Below are 3435 nucleotides of genomic sequence, written 5' to 3'. Positions count from 1 at the left end.
GATTAGCCTTTGCATTTGTAGAAGCTTGGTTGATTGAGGAAACTTACAGCGTTTGTGAAGGGTCATGGGGGTCAACCTCTGCGTTCTTAGGCCCTAGGCCACTCTCGTGGGGAGTAATGGACCCGGAAGACTTAACAATTTCCCAAGTCAGAATTTCTCTTTTTTTCACCATTGCTGAACTCTAGAGCTCGGGATAGGCGGTTTCAAAGGACATTTTCAAGATTAAATCATTGGGTAGGTAATTTTAAATTAGATTCTTCATTACGCATTTATTAAATCATGATTTCAACCTTGAATCTTTGATTTTGATTCCAAAAATTATGGGTTTTCTCAAAAACATAAATTTTAACAAAAGTTGGGTTTGTAAACTAATTTCAACTCTATTTTTAGAATGATTTTGATCATTAGTTTCCAAATGCTTTGAGTAACAAATTCACGTACAAACTTTTAGATTTACCCTTCATTTTCGAAATTGAGTTTACAAGTCAATTTGACCCCATTTTCCAAAAATGTTGATATGGGTGTTGATAGTTCTGAATTCTTATTTGAATAGATTGTGTTGATTTGGAGACCTTTCGAAAGGAAAAGACTTATGTTACAGAGTGACTATGTGCTTGAATTGAGGCAAATGAACTTTGTAATTCATTGTTAAATTATACTGATCATTGTATGCCATTGTATTCATGGGAGTATTGGGGATTGGTGAATGGTTTCATATATTATGCTTTGATTGTTATTGATAAAATCTAATGATGATAAAAGCAGGGTAAAAGAAGTGACTTGTTGACATTCTTATGTAAGAATTATTTTGAATGATTCAAATGATTTGATCAACTTAAACATGATGCTGTGATGAGATTTTTGTGTTGGATTGTGACTGTGAAAGTTGTATTACTCTCATAGAATTCCTCTTATTGAATATTTGTACCTATTTACTTGCACTGAGGCTATGCCAATGTTGTGATAATGATTTGTAAGGATGAGAGGAAATAGAAAATGGGCCCAGCAACAACAAATATTTTTTACCCAGAAATGACCTCAAGAGTTCTCAAATCAATTCTCAAAACATTGAAAGAAAGACCCCAAAAAGGGTCTTAACTAACCACCCAAGTATCGCAAAAGCAGCTAGCCTCAAAGGGGCGGGCCTTGCTAAAGAAAGTTGTTGGTCGCTAAAGCGAGGCTAGGGTCACCTAAGTGACAGGATATTGAATGGCCAGTCTTGCTAAATAAAGCCCATGGCCGCTTAAGCAAGGGCCGCTAAAGCGATGGAACTAGCCCCAGGCAACAAAAAATTCAGCTAAGTCCTAAACTTCTTCGATGGGGTGCTCAAAGTTCATTTGGAACCCTGTGAGTGCAAATAATATATACTACCCCACCAAATTTGACATTTAAAACTCAAAAACACAGTCAAAACTTCAATTCGAGGTCATCTTGACAAAAGTGAGTTCCACACCCAAGAGCTATTTTTAGCTAAAATCCACGGAATTAGCTTGGAAGCCTTGAGAAGAACATGAAGGGTCGTTCTAGACAAAAAATGATATTTTAGAAGTATTCACGTAGATAGAATTCTCGGTCTAACACAATTACAAAAAATGTTGACCAGGGTCAAACTTTGGCTAAAGCTTAAAAGCTAAAATACCTATTGGTAGAAACTCTAACGAAAGCCTCGGGATTCAAATCGACCATGACACTAGTCCAAAATGACCCTTACAAAGCTGATGGAACCATCAAATTCCATTCTTAGGCTGCTTACCTAATATTTTTACCAAAGTCAACTATCAAGTTTCAAAAGCTCTAAAACAAAGAAACATGCATAAAACCCAAATAAATGATCAGAAGACCGAGCTATCAGTGCTAGTAAGTCATAAATGAACTTGACGATCAAGAATTTGAATAGGAACCTCCTCATAAGACAAGCTATCTTTCACTCCAATATTTTCTGTAGGAATAATGAGTGAAGGATCTCTCAAGCATTTCTTAAGCATGGAGATATGGAACACTGGATGAACGACATCTAACTATGAAGGAAGCTCTAACTCATAGGTAATGTTGCCCACTCTCTTTATAATATAGTAGGCACTAATGTAACGTGGACTCAACTTCCCTTTCATTCCAAACCTCATAATTCCCTTCATGAGCAAAACTTTCAAGTACACCTAATCATTTACCTCAAACTCCAAGTCTTTTTTTCTAATATCAGTGTAGGATTTCTGATGACTTTGTGCCCTAGAAGGGTACCTTAGACGTTGCCGGGACTCAAAGACCATTGTTGATCTTCAAGTGAACCACTTGGTCCAATCACACCTTCATTCAATTACATTCTATCAACAAAAGACTCAACTAATAAGAATACTACTCATAAATAATGCCAAAGTCTAACCATCTATCCAATCAACAACTAGTGGGAACGAAATTGGTCAAAAAGAAACAAATCAACACTCTAGTCTATGAAGCCTCTATCAATAATCTAAGAGGTGCCAATGATAGGCCCATGGCTAGCACAAATCAAATAAAGGAGAGCTAACTTAAAGTTGAAAAGATAACTACGGTATCCTACGGTAACAGAAAGGACTTACCAACTAGCTAAAAGTGAATAGATCCTCAATGGTGCGCCTGTTGATGATATCTAGTACTTATCATTGCATCATGAAAAGATGAAGGCCAAATAGCGTCAGTACATAGAATGTACAAGTATGTAAAATAGCAGAATGAAACATGCATCAGGGTAGAATCAAATCAACTTGGAATCTTAACTCAGAAGAAGGAACAACTCAATCAAGATGTCTTATGTCTAGATAAGAATATGATTTAGACAAGACCAATCATATACAATCCAATCCGACACAGAGTACTCTCAAGAACTATATGAGAGTTTCTCTTATCTGACAACTATCACTTATGAGCCAGTGATAGTACAATAAACCAACTTTATTGCCACATCCGTTCATACCTTGCTAGGGTAGAAATGAATCAACAATCATGGATCCATAAACAATCAAGTCCTATTATGTTAGGATAATAATTTAGGAAATATCCGACTTTAACGGTTCAATCATCTCCTACGTTTGGCGACATAGTTATTGGGTTCGGGTTATTACTTACTCTTACCCAATTCGGTGCTCGATACTCCTCTCAAGACTCAATGCTCATAAAACTCTATCTAATCAGTTCAATCTAATTATTTCGACAAGTCTCATTTTGACCCTTATCAATTAATTATTTTTATCATAATCAAACCTCTCAGCTGATCATACTATCCAATCAATCCCAATCACATTTTTCAAGAGTAGTTCAGATAAGTATTTATGACAATATTTAATCCTATCCAACCATTTCTCCATTCATTCAACCAATCTTTTGGGTCTAAAACATGACTCATCAAGACTCCAAATCAATAATTAAGGAGACTCAAAATTTTTAAGCTTATAACAAAAA

Source organism: Solanum dulcamara, chromosome 1 (assembly GCF_947179165.1).
Source record: "Solanum dulcamara chromosome 1, daSolDulc1.2, whole genome shotgun sequence".
NCBI lineage: Eukaryota > Viridiplantae > Streptophyta > Magnoliopsida > Solanales > Solanaceae > Solanum > Solanum dulcamara.
The sequence above is the reverse complement of the archived record's forward strand: the minus strand, read 5'-3'. Positions refer to the sequence as shown.